We start from the raw sequence: 21,141 nt of genomic DNA, 5'->3' as shown, positions 1-21,141 counted from the left end.
ATGATTACATGCTACACATGTTCCTTCCAAGCACTGCTGTAAACAGTGGAATTGATCTAGAATGTTAAACTTAGTGCGCATGCACAATGGAGTTCAAGGTTAATCTGTGCCAAGTGGCTTCACTCTGTGTGCTTTAGCTTCATTGCTATGGCAACAGTTCAGATACTTATTGAACAGACCTCGTATATATATATATGGTGCGATGTCTTTTCATCTGACATCTTTTTGTCCAATGATATTTTTGTCTAATTTTAAATAAACTCTTTAGAAAACAAGGTGAAATCTATACTATAATGGAGAAAGCTGCTTATTAATTAGGTATGTAACAATTACTAAAAGTACTAAAAAAAAGCAATTATTAAAGGGTTGACTGTCTGGAAATATTTTTATAAATTCATGTTCTAAGAAATTTCCTATAATTTTGATTTCTTAAGTTTATTGAATTTTTTAAACTCCAATTTCTTGCAAATTTAATTATTCACTGTATCCAATTCATCACAAATTTAAATATTCATTGCATTCACTGCAGAGTATTCCATTTTCATTTGCAAAGTCTCTCACTTTCTCTTTTAAGTTTTAATTCACTGTTAATGTATATGTCAGTAAAAACATTATTTATTGAATGAAAATTTTTTTAAATACACATATAATTTTTGAACATGGGATAGCTGTAAGAAGAAAGTTGGGTAATTACTATTAGAAGACGAAGAGAAAAAACACAAAAAGTTACTGACATATACTCAAAACTTGCACCTTATTTGCAGTTTCCAAACACAACAGTGACACACACACCGATACACACTCGCACACACACACAGATACACATACATACAAATGAAAGGCAATGAATGTGTGTGTGTGTGTGTGTGTGTTGCTCACTGACAAAACTTCATGCTGTATCACTTTTGTGAAGTTTTGTCAGTGAACAGGTCACAGTTTCAAAGCAACGAAAATATTTTGACACAAATGAAGTTTTAATGTTGAAGTGAAACTAATGGAATTTGTGTTTTTGAATAGTTTACAGACATCTCCCATGCTGCAATTGTTTTTGTTTCAGCACATGATCTCAAATCAAGTCACTTGCTATGCAAGTACATCTCCGTAATTTTTTTTCATCACTGTGGATAAATGCCAGCAATGACCTTCTCAGGCTCTCCAATATTTTCATTTCTAAACAGAAACAATTAGGGGCAGGGAATGTGGTTGCAAAAAACCCATAATTTCTCAAATTTTCTTTTTTTATAGCGTATAAATGTATTTATGGGGAAAAAATATTGAAAAACATCAATAAATGCAAGAGTGATAAAGAAACGAGGAGGGTTGTCTTTGGATGTGCTAGAAACAACAGCCAAATTGCCCTTAAATCACTTTTCCCTCTGAAAATACTAACAATTTTTTAAAAAATTTTTTACCGAAAATGCTCTTCCCATGGTTTTGAACTGCAAAAAAATTGGCCAAAATAGGTCTGAAGTGGGATGATGAGGGAGAAGAGTAAATAAAAAGAATTTTCAAAACTTTTACATACAAAGATGCCCCCCACCATCACCACCACAACTCCCATCATTTCAAAAGCTCTGGTTTAGAAAAATGGGAAAAAAGTTTTCCCCACAAATTTCTTTATAATTGTAATCTATGCTGTTTGAAAGGGATTTGTATAAATTTTCATTAAAAGATACACATTTTCTTGAAAGTTATGAGATAAAAATGTCAGATCATGTGAATTTTCTGAAACTCCTCTCTCCAGGGTAGTTTCTGAGTTTTAGTGATGCACACATAGACACACAGACAGACACACATTCACAATTTTATATATCAGATTTTTGCAAGTGCTACCAGTTGAAAACTCCACATAGCGGATGCTAGCAAGTTTATGGGGTTATCAGGAGATAATGCGTGCCGGTTTGGGGCCTACCTCTTAATGGCATCATCGTGCAACCCCTTCCTCACTGAAATGAGGCCTCACTTGCTAGATTAACTGGTTATCAGGTTTTGCTCAATATTCTTCAAACCATTGCTCACTGTCTCTTTTTAACCAAATCCCATGGCTTGCCTTTTCAAATGTAGCTTGGATATCACTCATGGTGGTATTTGCTTTACTGTGAGTTAGGCCTAACGATAACAACAGTCGTCTCACACTGCGTCCAATGAATCCTCTCCATCCGACTTTGACTGGAAAATGCTCTGTTTTCCAACTTGCATCTTCACATTCCTCGAGGAGGTTTTTATAATCGTCAATCTTTCAAGCCCAAGTGGCATCCATGTTATCTTCATGAGGAACCATTAACTCAACCAGATTTACCACTCTCTTTCTTTCACACCATATTATGATATCCGGTTTCTTTGTAGCTGGAATAGGAAAGAATCGTTGGTAAATCTGCAGCCACCTCCCAATAGCCATTCCACTTTTCGTCACTCACAGGAAGTTTCTTCTTCTTCAAATGGATCTGCTGTCCTGAGCGCATGGAAGTAATGAAATCTCTGGTTGGTTCTTTCAGTGGTTTTTTGCCACTTTTGATGAGAGTAATTCGGTTCTTTATAGAATTGAAAATAACCTTAAGGACTAGGTTGTGTCTCCATGTATATCTATTCATGCCAGTGAACAGCTGAAAAGAATATGTTCCAGTGTTCTGACTTTTCCACATCTGCATATATCTTTTTCTGATACATTCCATATTACTAGGTTTGTAGGCAAGACATCATATGATGAACAAATCAGAAAACTTAGACATGATGTAGTCCACTTCCATATTTCATTCCAACTTATTTTTCTTTCAACAACGTGTTCCTCCCATTTCATCATTTGTCCTTGTTTAGAGCATTGAATCAAATGAAGCTCTCTTCTCTCTGTTTCTCACATGTTGACACTGTTGCTCACAACAGATCTGCGTTCGTTCAGCAACATGCTTGCAAATGGTCTGAACCAATTTGTGCCAAATCTAAGCCCTTTTTGAGGAATTTGCATTGCACCCACCATATTTCAGTGTTTAAGTGAAGACAGGATGTAATCAGTCTCTGCTTCTGCTTTCCACTTCCTGGCAGTTTTTACATCTGGTGGATTACATCTGATTTCTATATCCTTCGACTCTCAGCATCATCACCATTCTTTATAAACTTTGACTATTGACACCTGATTTCTATATCCTTCAACTCTCTCAGCATCGTTAGCATTTGAACCTTCCCTACTTTATAAATTTCAACTATTGATGCCAGTGGTAACTGTAATGACCTTCTTTTACGATAGAGAGCTGAGCTGCTCAATATTCGAGGTAGGACTAATCACTTTCTAATGAACACTTTACACTTTTGCTCAAAGATTTGAACTCACGACAATGCCACCTCGTATGTTAAAAGTGGCCATGTAAGGCACAGATACAAGCCAAACTGTAAGCACCATATTTTATATTTACCTGGTAACTTTGATCCATTAATTGCTGTTAGTCCATTCTTGGTTTGTTTCATAATTTACATTCCATGACTCCTATCTGACAATGTTCCAGCATATACACACCCTAAGCTCCTAACACATTCTTCCTTGACTGTTGGAATGCTTTCTCCTGCTATTTTAAACTTAACTTCTTTCTGCATTCCCTTAATAAATGTCAGACAATGCAACTTTTTGCTCTGAATCACATCCTTGACCACTTTATCAGCTCATCTAGCATCAAGAGGGAACTCTGCTTGAATTGTTTGTCTGTCAACAGAAGAGTCACATCATCCATGAAGGCCTTCTTAGGTGATTGTACGTAGGCCATTTGCTCCCAAAAGTCTGCAGCTTTAAAAATCATCTCCATGACTAGGATAAACCCCATGACAGATATTGTGCAGCCAGCAGCAATACCAATCTCCAATTGGTGTCAACTGTTGTAAATTTTCCAGCTGTAAACTTCATCTCAAAACTGTCATAATATACCCTCATTAGTGTTGTTACTTTCTCTGGAATGTGGTTCATGGCTCTCAGCAGTAATTCATGTGGCACTGAACCATATGCATTAACTAGATAAGCCATACCACATTCAAACTTACCTTGTTCTGTTTAGCATCCTGGATTGCTTTCCAAATCGAAAAACAATGTTCAACGCATCCAGGGATTCCAAGGATTCTGGCCTTTTGAACAAATTCATCAACATATCCATTGCTTTGCAGATATGTCACTGTTCTTCTTCAGAGAATTCCCATTAAGATCTTGCCATCCACATTCAATAAGGATATTGACCTAAACTATTTTATTGTCTCTGCATTGGCTTCTTTTGGCAGGTATATGCCTTCTGCCTTACACCAATCCTCTCTTTACACCAAAGCTGTCAGAGCAAAACAAAGAGCTTCTTTCATAGATGATTGCAGTATTTATACACTTTATATGAGACACCATCACCTTCTGGGGCACTCTTTGCTCTGGCTTTTCTCACAAATCCATTCATCTCTTTCTCCCTGATGTCACTTTGTGCCATTGACAGATGGCAGTGGCTGGCTATGATTTAGATCACTGTAAGTTTCTTTGATAGCTTCTTAGTAACCCCATATAGGTTCTTCAGAAACTGCTCATGAGTCCTTTTGCTTTCTTTTTTCACTCATATCAGCAGATATTTCATTGCACATGGCAATGTTTTCTTTTTAAATCTTTGTCATAACGTGCTTCAAGATTTTGTGCATCCACAGGTGAAATCTAAGAGTAGCAAGAGATTGACTTAATCAAAATAAAATTGTATGTATGTCTTCTTTCTCTTTTTAACCTTTAGCATGCTGTAGGTACATCATGTTGCTGTAGAAATTTTCTCCCTCTCAATGTCACACAATGTGCCTGCAGCTGCAGGAGAGAAAACTCATACAGTGACACAATGCACCTAAGCATGATAAAGGTCAATTTAGAGTTAATTTTGACCATCAACTGCATGGTACCAAGGTTGTGAATGTGAGTATCTTGTTTTGTTCATTATCCTTTAAATCTTAAAAAGTCATACAGATTTTTATAGTCTCAGATATTGTGATCATTTGTAGTGTATGAACAAAGGAATTGTGTTATCTCTCCAAGAACCCAAGTTCAGCCATACTTTGCTGCAGACAAACTGGTATGTACCTTGTTGCACCATCTTGATCAGGTTCAGAAATGAGTCTCTAATTTGATTGGTTTCTCTCTTGCTTCAACTCTGCAACCCTTGTCACATCAACCTGACATCACCAGTCTTAGTCTTTCCTATTGCTACTACCACACAGGAAGTACTCTGATGAACTTCCTCTCTTAGCTCCAGATCACTTTGTGCCATCTCGCCTGACTCAAAACTCACAGCATCTTCATCCAAATGCTGTTGTGCTCCATGAACAATGCAGGCTTTCTATGGTTGTAGCTTTTTCCTCAAACTGTCAGACTTTGGAACTCTCTTCCATCTCATTGTTTTCAAGTCGAAACTAAATTCATTCCTTTCATATTAATTTCTCCTTCTTCATAATCCCTTACACAAAGTGACTTTTCACCTTGTTTGGGTCTTTATAAGAATAAAAAAGTAAAAACTCCTTACAAATGGTTTATGTCTTTTGTGCCAAGTACCCATGCACTATCTTTTCAGGTTCATTTATACATTATGTACTGTCAAGCTCTCACCCTGAAGGATGTCTTTTTCGTAGTGTATAGCATCAGATTCAGTGTCTTAATTGTTGCCTCTAAGAAGTACCTTACTAGTTTTGAGGATGGATTACAGCTACTAGAGATGGTGATATTTTGGTTAATTGCAGTGCCATGATAATCCATTCATGTGATATACTATCAAAGGCTTTTGACTGCCATACTGCAGCCAAACTTCTGCAATTCTTTAGTGCTCTTTCTGGTATTATTTCATTAACTCAGTAGGTGCTCAATACATCACCTACACTTCTTTTTTCCCCTCAAGATTGTTCTGGGATTACAGTATTGTTTGTGATACAATGGTCCTGGAGAAACAAGTTGAGGCAGCCAGTGTACATCTTATACATGATATTTTGATAGGCTATTGAGTAGTAACTTTCTAGCTTTGGTGGTTTGGTTATTTTAGGAGATGAGAAGGACGATGGTTGTTGACAGGTGTGTTTAATGTGCCCTTGATACTCTTCTCAAAATAGTCTTATTAACCCTTTAGCATTTAAACTGGCCATATCCAGCTCAAATATTCTACCTGCTTTATGTTCAAAGTGGCCAGCTCCAACCTCTCACACCCACTTTAAAATGTAATTCTAAAAATAAATAGTTATATCACTGAAATCTCAAAGTTATAAGATAATACATGATTAATTCAAAACAGTAGGAATAAATAAGCATTACATTAGATAGAATAATTTGAATATTAAAAGGTTAAATCTCATCAATAGAAGTTGAGATTTTTAGATAAGATCCAGGCCAGAGAATTCCCTGCTTGGTATTTTTCTCAGTATTGTTTCAACAACTGCACTGTCAATTTTGTAGAGTTTTTATTTAAAACTTTTGCAATATCCCTGTTCTAACTCAATACAACTTTTTCATTGAATATATCATTCCTCTCCTAAACTGTTCTCCAATTATTCTGATTACGGGATGATTTTTATTGATATTTTATTCTTGTTGAAGTTGTGATAAACTGACATACACAAATCCCAAAAGAATATTTTTCTCCCTTGTGTTCTGACCACTACCTGCCTCTCTCTCTGCCTCATCTGTCTCTCTCTTGGCCTCACTCTGTCTGTCTGTCTCTCTCTCGGCTTCACTGTGTCTGTCTGTTTCTCTTTCAATTACCACTCGCTTCACCAAGACTTCCTCCACCACCACCACCAATACCCTATATAAACTAGCGCACGCACTCAGATTCCCCTACATGATTTTAATACCTCTGCCGAAAAATACGAATCTCAGAAGATGCTCAGATAAGAGGTTTTGTCTTTTCAACCTCGTTCATCTACTCTTCTATTTCCACACAGATCATAAACCCCTTATTAGTTCTTTTCATTATTCTGTCTATTTCATTACCATGTTAACATGTAAATATAGTTTTAATACTTTCGTCTTCCTCGTTGTTGCCTTAAGATAACCTTAGTTCACGCATTTCCTTAACCGCAACGTATCCATTCATTTATCACACAGTCACTTCTTTCTCTAATTTTGTCTTAGATTAGCTGATCAAAAACTCTCAGATTTTTCAATTCTATTTTACTATTATCGACATTTGCTGTTTCGTTAAATTATGCTACCCAAATCTCAAAAGAATATTTTTCTCCCTTGTGTTCTGACCACTACCCCCTCTCTCTCTGCTTCACTCTGTCTCTCTCTCTCTTTCAATTACCACTCACTTCGCCAAGACTTCCTTCACCACCACAACCACCCTATATAGACTAGCGCACGCACTCGGATTCTCCAAATTGATTTTTTTCTAATACCTCCGTCGAAAGCATACATATCCAGAAGATGCTCTCATCTAAATTTGCTAGTTCATGGTACTCCCACCTGTACTGGAAGTCCCTATTCTCTGTCATCCTTTGGTTATCTCCCATGAACACTTCTAAAGGCTTTACACCATCCCCACTCCTAATTAGGGTTTATCTCCTATGTAAGATAGTGATCATATAGTGCAAAAATATGATGGTGTAGTGTATGCAGGTTGAATTGAAGGCTATTGTTCGTTTATGAATTCTGCCAAATGTAAGCTTTCTTTTCAGGTACGACACTGCTGTCCCCTGCCCAAGGGTCTCACGGACCCACACCTCCCACACCCTCAGGGTTGGCACTCTCAATGACGGCACACTGAAAGGTAGGTCGTGTGAGATTGTTGAGATGCTTAAATGGAGATGTGTCGATATGTGCTGCTTCCAAGAAGTAAGGTGGAGAGGAGGTTCCGCTAGGTTCCTCACAGGCAAAGAACACAGGTACAAGATTTTCTGGGCAGGGAACACTGACAGGGTCGGGGGTATACTTCTTGCGGAGAAATGGGTTGATAAGGTAATCGAGGTAGTCAGAGTATGTGACAAAATATTTAAGATTAGATTAGCGCTTCATCATGGGTTAGCAACCATTATCTCAGCCTATGCCCCACCAGCCAGGGCTACCTCATGGACAGAAAGACCAATTTTATGATACCCTCTTGCAGACTACCTCGTTGACGAATGATAGGGACCTTCTCTTTGTGGCTGGTGACTTCAATGGACATATTGGACAACATACAGGGGGCTTTCAGGGCGTACCTGGAGGCTACGCTTTTGGTTCCCGCAATGAGGAGGGAATGAGGCTGCTGGAGTTCTGTGATGCAAATGATCTTATGGTTTGCAATACTAACTTCAGTAAACCTGCCAGTCAACTAGTCACAGTAGCCAAATTGACTACATCCTCGCCAGCAAAAGGGAAAGATGGCTGCTTATAAATGCCAAAACCTTCCCCGGCGAAGAATGTACTCCACAACCTAGACTGGTAGTTAGCGATTTCAGGATCAGGGCTAAATGGATGCTCAGAAGATGACCAGCATGGAGGAGAAGGGTCTGGAAGCTTAAAGATCCTGTGAATGGACAGAGATTTAGAGATGTATTACTCAAAGCCTTTGACAAAACAGAAGGGGATATAGCTTCACATGATGTAGAAGACAACTGGAGGTTTCTACAGGACAACCTGCTGAGGGCCACTGACCAGATCTATGGATGGTGCAAAGTCACCTCTCAACACAAAATAACGTGGTGGTGGAACAATGTTGTTGACAGGGCTATTAGAGAAACGAAACAGGTTTGGAAGAACTGGAGGAATGGTGGAAGCAGGGAATTGTATCAGATTGCCAGAAAGGAAGCTAGGGGACAGGTTTATTTAGCCAGAGGGGAAGCAGATAAGAAAAAATTTGCTAATGTTCTGTGCCGTGACGACCAAAGACTTGAGGTATTTCGTGTTGCAAGACAGTGTGTGAGAGAGAATCTTGATGTCATATGAGAGAAATGTGTCTGCTTGGATGATGGTTCACTTGCACTAAACAAGACTGCAAAGGGAGAGGTTTGGAGACGCCACTATGAAAAGTTACTCAATAAAGAAAATGAATGGGAAAAAGAGAGTCTGCTGAATGTCGATCCAACAGAGAGACCAGCTATCCGAGTTGACAGTACCTTGGTAGATAAAGCAATTAAAAGTATGAAGACAGGGAAAGACTCCCACTGTGTGTGTATATACATATACATCAGGAATCACTGCAGAGATGCTCAAAATATCTGGCAGTGTCGGCTATAGCCTAGTCACCCGTATAGTTCCTTGCTCTAATTACTGAGTGAGTCACTATCAGAACTAGAGAAGTTTCAGGTGTGGAAGCAAGGATTAGAATCGAAGGGCCTTAGAGTCAACGTAGCAAAGTCCTAATAAATTGGAAGGTAGACAAACCACAAATCACTTCAGGTAGATGGCCCTGCTCAATCTGTAGAAAAGGCGTAGATAGAAACTCTATAAGATGTACCGAGTGTAAGCTATGGACACATAAGAGGTGCAGTAATATCAAAGGAAGGCTAACTGGGAAGATAGTTTTGTATGTGGCAGATATTCAGGAGCTATAAACACTGAAAATGTGCAGAAAAAAACTTCCGCTACATTCCAGGGAGAAAAACTATAAGTGGTTGATAGCTTCTGTTACCGAGGTGACCAAGTCAGTAGCAGCAGAGGGTGCACTGAAAGTGTAGCTGCTAGAATAAGAATAGCCTGGGCAAAGTTCAGAGAGCCTCTTACCTCTGCTAGTGACAAAGAGCCTCTCACTCAGAGTAAAAGGTAGACTGTATGACACATGTGTACGAACCGCCATGCTACATGGCAGTGAAACATGGGCCGTGACTGCTCAGGACGTGCGTAAGCTCGCAAGGAACAAAGCCAGTATGCTCTGATGGATGTGTAATGTCAGTGTGCATACTCAACAAAGTGTAAGTACCTTGAGAGAAAAGTTGGACCTAAGAAGCATCAGTTGTGGTGTGCAAGAGAGACAATTGCACTGGTATGGACATGTGGCAAGAATGGATGAGGATAGCTGTGTGAAAAAGTACCACACCCTGGCGGTTGAAGGAACCTGTGGAAGAGGTAGACCCAGGAAGACCTAGGATGAGGTGGTGAAGCACGACCTTCGAACATTAGGCCTCACCGAGGCAATGACTAGTGACTGAGACCTTTGCAAATATGCCGTGCGTGAGAAGACCCGGCAAGCCAAGTGAGACCATAACCAATAGCCTATGCCAGGAGTGTAACCAGCCCACTTATGTGTACCTTTCCTTCATTCGACACTAAACTCTGCTTGCGAAGACTTGTTGAGGCAAGTGAAATCGAAATCAAATCAAATTCAATGACTGGCACCCGTGCCAGTGGAGCGCTAAGAGCACCATCCGAGCGTGATCGCTGCCAGTGCCACGTAAAAAGCACCATTCATGCATGATTGTTACCAGCGTCACCTTACTGGCACTTTTGCCAGTGGCATGTGAAAAAACATTTGAGCGCGGTCACTGCCAGTCCTACTAGACTGGCTCCTGTACAGGTGGCACATAAAAGATACCACTTGAGCGTGGCCATTGCCAGTACCACCTGACTGGCCCTCGTGCCCGTGGCATGTAAAAGTATCCACTACACTCTCGGAGTGGTTGGCTTTAGGAAGGGCATCCAGCTGTAGAAACTCTGCCAGATTACATTGGAGCCTGGTGCAGCCATCTGGTTCGCCAGTTCTCAGTCAAATTGTCCAACCCATGCTAGCATGGAAAGCGGACGGTAAACGATGATAATGACGATGATGATGAGTATTTGTATATTGTTTGCTCAGTGATATCAACAATAAATAACAATTATCTGTTGTTTATTGTTAGCAAATAGATTATGTCCTAAAGTGATTACAATACAACTCCCACTGTATGTGTATATACATATACATATATATATATATATATATATATATATATATATATATATATATATATAACACTCTATACATATACATATATTTCTATTTTCTCTCCCTGTTTATTTTCTGTGTTCCTTTCTGTTGAAGAGCGTAGGCTTGAAACGTAAAAGACATCCGCACTTCCCGATTGTTAAACTAATACATCTGTTTGTTGTTTACACACCCATCTTCATCTTTTGTTTTTTTTTTGTAAATTCTCACTATATATATATACATGCAAAATAGTTAGTTGTAAAATCTCAATAAGAGATGAGAGTAGTAACTATACCAACAAGTAAAGTTAATCACCACATCACTGTGGCTGTTCCATGTTACTACTAGTTTAACCCCAAGCAGATCATCCACCAGCTGGTGATATATATTCATTCATTCATTCATTTTAAAATCCACTTTCTATGCTAGTATAACTTAGATAAATATATAATCAAAGCAGTGTTTTACAACTGGAGACCCTTCTTGCTGCTAACATTTACCATATGTCTTTGAAAGCATAATAGTAAACACACAGATGGACATATATGCATGAACATATAATTTACTAAACATAAATCAGGGAGGTTGTATACTTACCACTGTGTACAATGGAACTATTTTCAGATGTATCATTATGGCATAAAATGATTATGTTGATTTGGGAGATCAATCTGAAAAGATACAGAAAAAAAAATACTGAAATAAAATAATGCAAAGACACAAAAAAAAGATATTTTCTGCTCCTCTAGTCTTCTTTTTTCAAACATAGGTGCTGGTGTGACTGTGATCAAGATGTGTGCTTCCCATTCCTATGGTTTGGGGTTCAGTCCCACTGCATAGCACCCTGGGAAAATGTGTTCTACTTATAGCCGTAGGCCAATCAAAGCACCTTGTGAGAGGATTTGGTAGAGGGAGACATTAGAGAAGCTTATCGCGTGTGAGCATGTGTGTGTGCGTGTGTGTGCACATGCGTGTGTGTGTACATGAATGTGAGTGTATGTATGTATGTGTCTCCTTGCCTTGACATCATGAAATAGTTGTAAATGAGTGTCACTGACATAGAAGTGATATCATTCATTTCCAATATTCTGCAAAAACATCTCTGACCATGCAGAAGCATTACCTTGCTTGGAAACTGGTGAGGGTTGGCAATATGAAAGGCATCCAGCTATAGAAGACCTGCTCAATAACTATGATCCACCCATATAAGCATGGAAATGTGGATGTTAAAACGATGATGATGATGATGATGATGATGTGTTAGTGAGAGTAAAAAAGTATGTAAACAAAGTACATTGTTGAGTTACATCCCTTTAACCTAAAGGCAGACTTAGCCAGCTGATAAACAGAGATTGATTATATAAGTACCAGACTAAGCATGTGAATGAATTTAATCAACTGGTGACAGTCTTAGGAATACCAGGTATGATGTAAAAGAACAAAAAGCTTATAATGTCTGGAATTTAGATGGAATATAAAATTCAAGACATAAGTGACTTCTGCAGTTCTCAATGTCAGGTGACCAGTTAAAGTTTCTGGAAAGTTTAGTCATGTAAGTTTTTCATTTTTTTTTCTTTAACCCTTTATCATTCAGATTATCCTGTCAAATGTAATACTTATTTATTCCCATCATTGTGTATTAATCTTGCATTATATCATAGCTTTGAGATTTCAATGATGTGATTGTTTATTTTTAGAATGAAATTGTAGGGAAAGTGAGAGAAGCTGGTTTGAACATAAAATACATAGAATATTTGTGCCGGATTTAGCTGGTTTAAATGCTAAAGGATTTCTATAGCTGGATGCCTTTCTTAATGCCAACTACTTTATAGAGTGTACTGGGTGCTATTACCTGGCACCATCACCCAGATCAATGCTTCTTATGTGGCACTTTGGTTTTAGGATCTCAATTCAGTTGTGGTAGGCAGGTCTTCTTGAGAACAGCAATGCATCACATATGTTGGTCCTCTGCCATCTCCTTCATAAGGCTCAGTGTTTTGAGATTAGCCTTCAATATTTTGTCCCATATCTTCCTGGGTCTCCCTCTTCCATAACTTCCCTCCATATATATATATATATATATATATATATATATCCTTATAGAAAGCAAAGTTTGTTTCTTTGTTTGTACAATGACTACTGAAAATGCTAAATAAGATTGATAATATTTCAGGTTTTGCTTGTCTACTCCACCTATCACTCAATCCACCTCCAACTTTTTTTTCTAAGTTTATACATTACATCAATTCCTTTGAAGTCACCGCTGGACTTCTGCTTTCTCTCTGTCTATATGTCCCACTCTTTCTCTATCTCTCTCTGGTTGTATATGTGTCTCTCTCTCATTACTTCTACGTCTTTTTCTCTCTAGAGAAAACATGTGAGACAGATAGAAAGGAGGTTAAGGAGAAAAAAACAAGTGAGACACAATCTTAACCCCCAAAACATTACTGTAAATACCATCAACAAAAATCTTACAGATGATCCCTGGAGGTAGCCACATCTATAAATCTATCGGCAAAGTTGTTGACGAAGACAATGCTGTTCATTAGCCTGTTGATTTCCTCAACAGTCTGGAACCATCTGGTATGCCACCACACAACCTTGAATTGAAGAAGGGCACAATCATCATGCTTCTCAGAATCTTGGATCAGCTATGATTGTGCAATGGTTCACATATGGTTGTAACTGAACTATCAAAGTAAAAACCCTCAATGGATGTGCTGAGGGAGATATCGTATGTATACCTAGAATACTACTAATACCAATAGATGTCCCTTTTCATTTCAAACGATTGCAATTCCTAGTAAGAGTCGGTTATGCAATGACCATTAACAAGTCCCAATACCAAACACTGCAGGTTGTTGGTCTCCATCTAGAAGAGAGCTATTTCTCACATGGTCAATTGTATGAAGGTTGTTCCTGAGGAGGAAGCCCACAGAAACTCTTCATATACGCTCCAAAGAAAAGTGTTAAAAACAGTGTATATACTGAAGTTCTGTAAATGTTTCATAATTTTCATACAAGACATTTATTTATTATTATCTATATTACTTTCTGTACTTAGATATTACTAATAGAGATACCCAGTGTTGATAGGGATCAACATGGCGTTGATTTTTATTGTTTTACTTGTTTCAGTCATGTGACTGCGACCATGCTGGAGCACCGCTTTTAGTCAAGGAAATTGACCTGAGGATTTATTCTTTGTAAGCCTAGTACTTATTCTATTGGTGTGTTGTGCCAAATGGTTAAGTTTTGCGTTGCTTTTTGCATTTGATGAATTTATGTGCTTTCAGGATGTTGTTCATTTTTGGGTCTCTAGTTAGTAAAAGAAGATTTTACTTAATAGTGTTGTTCGCCTCATTGTTTCTAGGGTTGTGAGTTAATATATACAGTAGTATTTTAAGATGAGGGTTGGTGTTAAGTTTGGTTGTCCTTAGTGTTTTTAGTGTTTTACTAACTACAGACCCTAAAATAAAAAACATCCTGAAAGCACATAAATTCATCAAATGCAAAAAGCAACACAAATCGCTAAAGACACTTCTAACAAATGCGAAGCTTTACATAACAACCATGAAACCAAGTTAAAAAATGTGGATGCCCAAACTGTGGAGCATGCCCCAACCTACTTGAAGGCTCAGATTTCCTTTTCAAACAAGGACAGAAGTTCACAATTAAAACCAATTTCACTTGTGCCTCTGAGAATCCACTTGTAATAACCCACTTGGGTTGTGGACATCACTATACAGGACAGACGAATATGACATTGAGATGGAGACCCACTCTACATAAAGAGCAGATCTGGTTCCCGCAATACAGATAGATTCCTTTAAGTGAACTCATAGAGAGATGTGCAGGTAACATCAAACCAAATTTCACACTTTTCCCCTTCTACCAGTGCAAAGATAGAATTTCTATACAAGAACGTTTAAATTAAGAAAATTTACATTATTTACATTTGATGGATATCTGTCCTCATCTTGTTTGTTGTTAATCCAACGTTTCAGCTGATATACCCTCCAGCCTTCATCAGGTGTTTTGGGGAAATTTCGAACCTGGGTTCTCATTCTTAAGGTATTTTTCAATGCTATTATTATTATTCAGGTCACTGCCTGGTATTGAATTCAGAATCTTGGGGTGGAAGAATTTCAACCATGTTTCGTGGTCTGCTACCACAACAGCTCCTTTATAGGATCCAGTTAGCTCAAGACATCATCAGGAGGAACCACGTCCGGTTTCGGCCCCTACTCCTCTACCGTTTTGACGTGGCGGGGCCCCTCCTTTCGGAGGTGTCTTCAGCTCTGGTGTTGGGTGCATGTCTTCTTTCTTCTATTCCCTGGCCTCTTCGATGCAGCATCAACGAGTGTCAGCGTCCGACTGATCGTCATGTCAAGTTCCCCTTTTTATATCTGCTGCTAGGCTCCAGCAGGCTGCCCCAGCTAGTTGTCACGTGACACTGTCTAAATTTCCCGCTGCTAGGGTCCAGTAGGCAGCACCAGCAAGTTGTCACATGACACTGTCTAAACTTCCCGCTGCTAGGCTCCAGCAAGTAGCCCCAGCAAGTTGTCACATGACACTGTCTGAACTTTAACTGACAATGGAGAACGGGAAGCCACTTCAGTGTCAGCCTGTCTCACCTAGACATGTTATGACTTTCAAGCCATATTCGGTCTTCCCACTTCAGCCATATATAGAAGCTAGCTTTTTCGACCGCCTCCTGTATCCTCCTTATCAGTTTTCTCAGTTCCGAGTTTGAAAACGCAAATCTTCTCTTGAATAGCGTTGTCATTTTTCTTTCAATGAAGCCTCTAGCCCCCACTGCCAGATGGTAGTACTCGACAGTCCATCCCTGTTCTCTGCACTCTTCGATTAGTTTTTCATATCTCTTCTCCTTTCGTTTTTTTGCATTGTCGATGTTTTCTTCCCATGGTACTGTCAGTTCTAGCAAAATTCCTATTCTCTGTTCTGTGTTCCATATGACTAAGTTTGGTCTTTTTGTTGTTTTTATAAGTGGAAAAATTGCTAGACTTCCCAAATCCGTGGCCAGCTCCCAGTATCCCTTCCATCTTTCGTCTATCTCATATATTTTATTTGGAGGCCTGATCTTATGTCCTTTTCCCTCCTTCTGGAATTATATTTTCCTGCGCTTTTCCACTTTGGGGTACTCTCCTCTCTTGTATCCCTCGATCTTCTCCTTGAGTGCTGCACTTATGACGCCAAGGACTTGATTATTGCGCCATGTATACCTTTCCAGTGCTAGTCTGCAGCTTGACAGAATGTGTCTCACCGTCGCTTTCTCCCCGCATCCACATTCATCGGTTGTTTTTATGTTCCATCGAACTAAGTTCGCCGGTGAGGGTAGAACGTCGAAGGTAGACTTGATCAGGAAAGCTGTTCTTGCTTGTTCCCAAGCCCAAAGTTCCTTCCATGAGATTCTGCGACTGACCACGTTTTCCTCCCATCTCAGGCACTGCCCCTGTTGACTGCATTGCACCAAATGTACATTCCGCCTTTCTTCTTCCTCCTTTCTCACTTCATGTATCACTGCCTCTTTCAGCTCTTTTACACTGCACTTGCAAAATGGCCTGAAACTGCTCGTTCCTAGGCCGGCTCTTGCTTCTTGCGTTGCTCCAACTATATCAGCATGTTTTAGTATTCCGATCGCCCTGTTTACTGCCTCTTCTGCATTCCATTTCCTCCCTGTTCGTACCTTTGGAGGGTTTTCTCGGATGCTCTGATCTTTTGAATACCTTAGCATCATTACTGTCCTCGCCTTTCCTGCTTTATATTCTTCGGTGATCGATGCTATTGGAAGTTGCAGCACGGGTTTTCCATATAGTGCAGTTGTATTGAGTGGTTTCGGCAGACCAAGCCATTTTCTGATAAACACACTGCATCTTTGTTCTATCCTTTCTACTCTACTCAAGGCTATTTCGTACATTTGCAATGGCCACATTATCCTTGGGTACAGTCCAAATTGCAGTATCCAACATTTGAATTTTCCCAGCAGCGTTGTTCTGTCAATTGCCTTTAATCCTTGTTCTACTAACTCGTGTGTCTCTTTCCCTTGCTTCTTATCATTTAATAAGTCTCTATACCATCTGCCGAGACTCTTTACTGGTTGTTCTTTCACTGTTGGTATGTCTTCACCTCCTATCCTGAATTTCACTTCTTCTTGCACTCCTTTCACGAAAGCCACGCTTCGAGATTTTTTGGCTTTGAATTTCATTCTTGCCCATCCTATTAGTTCATCCAACCGCTGTAACATTCCCTCTGCTGCTTCTCTACTTTCCGATAGTAGAGTGATGTCGTCCATAAAAGCCCGTAATGGTGTCTTTATAGCAGCTTTCTCACAGTTTGTTGACCTTAGTAACATCTCCATGACTAGCACGAATAAGATGACTGATATCGTGCATCCGGCTGCAATACCTACTTCTAGCCGTTGCCACTCCGTTGTGAACTCTCCTGCTGTAAATCTCATCCTCATGTTGTCGTAGTAGGACATGAGCATTTGTTGAACACCTTTTGGAATCCAAAAGAAGTCCATCGCTGCTCTGATTACCACGTGTGGAACAGATCCATATGCATTGGCAAGATCTAGCCAAACAATGTGCAGGTCTTTCTTCAGTTATTCTGCACAGGTGATAGCTTCCCAGATGGCAAATGCGTGTTCTATGCACCCAGGGATTCCAGCTTTTTGGATTGCTTCATTAACGTACCCGTTATGCTGTATGAATCTTATGATTCGTCTAGCAATGATTCCAAACATGATTTTCCCGTCAGTATTTAATAATGAAATTGGTCTAAATTGTCCTAGTGTTTTTGCATCTTTCTCTTTAGGTAAATAGATACCTTCAGCTATACACCATCGCTCCGCTACGTGTTTCTTCTTCCACATTTCTCTTATCAATGAAAATAACTGTAAACGCAATTTCGGGCAATACTTGTAAACCTTGTAGCTCACACCGTCGTTCCCTGGTGAACTTTTTGCTCTTGCTTTTTTTATGAACTCTTCTATTTCTTTCCGTTTGATGTCACTCAAATCGAAAAATACCCTTGGTTCAGGTGGTTTCTTCAGTCCGTGCATTTCTGGGAGTACTTTATTTCTGTCAGAGTCGCTGTACGTCTCTTTAAGATGTTGTTCGAGCTCTTCTTTCGTGCAATCCAATTTTCCGCTTTTACTTTCAGTAAATAAATGTTTCGCATATTGATAGGGATTGTTCACAAAGCTACGATAGTTCTTTTCTCTCTCCTTTCTTCTGTTCTTCCTTCTTTCTTTTCTCAGTAGTTCTCGATGCCTCTTTTTTATTTCTTCATATAGCTGCTTTAGCCCTTCGCTTTCCTCCTCCTTTGCATCCCTCCATCTGGTTCTGAGTTTTTTCTTCTCTTCTCAAATCTTTGCAATCCGTCTTTCTCTCCTCGATGGTCCGCTCTTTGCCGGTGATTCTACCCTTCCTGTTGTTTCCAGTCCAAATCTTTTCTCTCCTTCCTGGTAGATTGTATAAGCCAGGTTCTCGAGCTTTTGTTCGTCGTTGCCTTTGAATTTGGTGGTCATTCTTGATACCTCGTTGTCAAATTTTTTATAACTTGCTGCGTCATTTGCTTTCAGCCACTTAATCTTTGTCTTCTTCACGCCTATCACTGTTTGTGACTGTTCTAATTCAACTGTGGAATGTCCCTCGCTGTGGTTATTTTCCCGGAGGTTCTGGCCACACGTCTTATGGTTCATCAACCAGCGCTGTTGAATTACTTTCTTCTGACATACCTTCCCTTGGTGGATTCTGATCCCGATGTAACTAGCAAACACCTTTCCGCAGCAGCTGAATTCCTCGTCTACCAATCCTTTACCGCATCCTTTCTCATTATCCATTTCCGGTCCAAGTCTGTTTCATTTTTTTCCGTCCCTATTTGATCCTTTATTCTCCCCCCGTGGTCCGGGATCATGGGGGCATGATTTCCCATGCTTTTTCGTTGCAATTTTACTCCGGATCGGGCTGCAAGCCCATTGATCCTTCGTTATGCTGTCGTACTGTATCGCGCACTCTTAACCACTATGCCATATGCCGCGGTTAAGAGCGTGGGCTACTAACTCCAAGATAATGATAATAATAATAATATCGAAAAATACCGTAGGAATGAGAACCCAGGTTCAAAATTTCCCCAAGGCACCTGATGAAGGCTGGAGGGTATATCAGCCGAAATGTTATGTTAACAACAAACAAGGTGAGAACAAATATCTGTCAAATGTAAATGATATACATAGTGTACATAATTTCTCATCTCTTAAATACAGAACTGGAAAGAAAATTTATTCATCGAAAAATACAGAACACGTCTAAATATGCAAGCATAACCAACTTTGAGCTCTATACATATTTTAATTCATGAATAAATACCCATCACTGTACATATTTTAATTCATGAATAAATACCCATCACTGTACATATTTCTCCCCACTACTCTAGTTTTTTGAATTTTTTTGTATATATATATATTCCACCCCACCCACCGAAAGACAAACAATTGTCTCCTCTGTCCACAATCATAATGATAACCAATTACCTCCCCTTACATTTTTCTGCTTGTTCAATTATTCATTCATAAACTCCACACACAATATGGACTAAAAAAATTTTTCTTAAGAAAATACGTATTTAAATAAATTTTAAATGTCATGATTAGTAAAAGCAAACCTGGTCAGTAAACACAATATAAGATATATCAAAAATTATATTAAAACTATGTAAAGTGTGTGCATTTTCCTTCTTTAATTTCTTATTGTATCTCTTTTACTATTTTACTCTTTTACTTGTTTCAATCATTTGACTGCGGCCATGCTGGAGCACCGCCTTTAGTCGAGCAAATCGACCCCAGCACTTATTCTTTGGAAGCCTAGTACTTATTCTATTGGTCTCTTTTGCCGAACCGCTAAGTTACAGGGACGTAAACACACCACCATCAGTTGTCAAGCGTTGGTGGGGGGACAAACACAAAAACAAGCACACACACACACATATATATATATACATATATACGATGGGCTTCTTTCAGTTTCCGTCTACCAAATCCACTCACAAGGCTTTGGTCGGCCCGAGGCTATAGCAGTAGACACTTGCCCAAGGTGCCACGCAGTGGGACTGAACCCGAAACCATGTGGTTGGTAAGGAAGCTACTTACCACACAGCCACTCCTGCGCCTATATATATATATATATATTGACAATATATACATATATATTCACATACATATATATATATGCACACATATATACAAGCATACATGTGTCCGTATACATACATACATACATATATATAAATATAAATCAGAACTAGAGGAGAAGTTTCAGGTGTGGAAGCAAGGTCTAGAATTGAAGGGCCTTAGAGTCAACCTAGCTAAAACCAAAATCCTAATAAGTAGGAAGGTAGATAAAACACAAACCCCTTCAGGTAGATGGCCCTGCTCAGTATGTAGAAAAGGAGTAGGTAGTAACTCTATAAGATGTACCCGGTGCAAGCTATGGACACATAAGAGGTGCAGCAACATCAAAGGCAGGTTAACTAGCAAGTTAGTTTTTGTTTGTGGCAGATGTTCAGGTGCAATAAAGACTGCAAACAAACAGGAAACAACTTCTATCTCATTCCAGGGTGAAAAACTAGAGGTAGTCGATAGCTTCCGCTATCTGGGCGACCAAGTTAGTAGTGGGGGTGGGTGCGCTGAAAGTGTAGCTGCTAGAATAAGAATAGCCTGGGCAAAGATTAGAGAGCTCTTACCCCTGCTGGCGACAAAGGGACTCTCACTCAGAGTAAAAGGCAGACTGTATGACGCATGCGTACGAACAACCATGCTACATGGCAGTGAAACATGGGCTGTAACTGCTGAGGACATACGTAAGCTCGCAAGGAATGAAGCCAGTATGCTCCGTTGGATGTGTAATGTCAATGTGAATACCCGTCAGAGTGTAAGTATCTTGAGAGAAAAGCTGAACATTAGAAGCATCAGTTGTGGCGTGCAAGAGAGACGATTGCGCTGGTATGGACATGTGGTGAGAATGGAGGAGGATAGCTGCGTGAAAAAGTGCCACACCCTAACAGTTGAGGGAACCCGTGGAAGAGGTAGGCCCAGGAAGACCTGGGCTGAGGTGGTGAGGCAAGACCTTCGTACATTGGGCCTCACCGAGGCGATGACTACGGACCGAGACCTTTGGAAATGGGCTGTGCGTGAGAAGACCCGGCAAGCCAAGTAAGATCGTTGCCAGTGCCCCTGGACTGGTTCTTGTGCGGG

The 21,141-nt window shown here is 39.6% G+C and overlaps 1 protein-coding gene across 3 annotated transcripts in view; it reads right to left on the bottom strand.

Annotated features, from left to right (window-relative positions):
* Window positions 1-21,141, bottom strand: part of LOC106876782 (sodium-dependent phosphate transporter 1-A) — a 312,083-nt gene that overhangs the window by 84,298 nt on the left and 206,644 nt on the right. For all 3 annotated transcript variants that reach the window (XM_089341906.1, XM_052976433.2, XM_052976432.2), the window contains one exon: window positions 11,457-11,530. The gene's annotated coding sequence lies outside the window, so the exon portion shown is untranslated. The remainder of the gene's footprint in view (window positions 1-11,456; window positions 11,531-21,141) is intronic.

The sequence above is a fragment of the Octopus bimaculoides genome, chromosome 25 (genome assembly GCF_046866305.1).
Source record: "Octopus bimaculoides isolate indiv1 chromosome 25, ASM4686630v1, whole genome shotgun sequence".
In the NCBI taxonomy this organism is placed as follows: Eukaryota; Metazoa; Mollusca; class Cephalopoda; order Octopoda; family Octopodidae; genus Octopus; species Octopus bimaculoides.
Note: the sequence above shows the minus strand (reverse complement) of the source record. Positions and strands in the feature narration are given on the sequence as shown.